This window comes from Limulus polyphemus, unplaced genomic scaffold (genome assembly GCF_000517525.1).
Source record: "Limulus polyphemus unplaced genomic scaffold, Limulus_polyphemus-2.1.2 Scaffold5309, whole genome shotgun sequence".
NCBI lineage: Eukaryota > Metazoa > Arthropoda > Merostomata > Xiphosura > Limulidae > Limulus > Limulus polyphemus.
Genome location: NW_013670919.1, coordinates 58255 through 59318, shown reverse-complemented (window position 1 = coordinate 59318; position 1064 = coordinate 58255). Strand labels below are relative to the sequence as shown.

General features: G+C 34.4%; 1 protein-coding gene across 1 annotated transcript in view; it reads right to left on the bottom strand.

Annotated features, from left to right (window-relative positions):
- The window catches only part of LOC106472411 (Down syndrome cell adhesion molecule-like protein Dscam2), a gene marked incomplete at its 3' end in the record, with an annotated part of 63913 nt that overhangs the window by 12367 nt on the left and 50482 nt on the right, over positions 1–1064 (bottom strand). The gene's annotated exons all lie outside the window — the stretch shown is intronic.

Here is a 1064-nt window from a genome sequence, read left to right as displayed (position 1 = left end):
ATATACGCTAATGTTGTAACTTGTGAAGTTTGTGCTTCAAGAACATTATGTGATCCGGAACGTTAACGTCTCAGTTAATATACGCTAATGTTGTAACTTGTGAAGTTTGTGCTTCAAGAACATTATGTGATCCGGAACGTTAACGTCTCAGTTAATATACGCTAATGTTGTAACCTGTGAAGTTTGTGCTTCAAGAACATTATGTGATCCGGAACGTTAACGTCTCAGTTAATATACGCTAATGTTGTAACTTGTGAAGTTTGTGCTTCAAGAACGTTATGTGATCCGGAACGTTAACGTCTCAGTTAATATACGCTAATATTGTAACTTGTATAGTTTGTGCTTCAAGAACATTATGTGATCCGGAACGTAAACGTCTCAGCTAATATACGCTAATATTATAACATGTGCTTCAAGAACATTATGTGCTCCGGGACATTAATATCCCAGTTAATATACGCTAATATTGTAACTTGTATAGTTTGTGCTTCAAGAACATTATGTGATCCGGAACGTTAACGTCTCAGTTAATATACGCTAATATTGTAACTTGTATAGTTTGTGCTTCAAGAACGTTATGTGATCCGGAACGTTAACGTCCCAGTTAATATACGCTAATATTGTAACTTGTATAGTTTGGGCTTCAAGAACATTATGTGATACGGAACATTAATAACCCAGTTAATATACGCTAATATTATAACATGTGCTTCAAGAACATTATGTGATCTGCAACGTTAACGTCTCAGTTAATATACGCTAATATTGTAACTTGTATAGTTTGGGCTTCAAGAACATTATGTGATCTGGAACGTTAACGTCTCAGTTAATACACGCTAATATTGTAACTTGTATAGTTTGGGCTTCAAGAACATTATGTGATCCGGAACATTAATATCCCAGTTAATATACACTAATATTGTAACTTGTGCTTCAAGAACATTATGTGATCTGGAACGTTAACGTCTCAGTTAATATACGCTAATATTGTAACTTGTATAGTTTGTGCTTCAAGAACATTATGTGATCTGGAACGTTAACGTCTCAGTTAATATACGCTAATA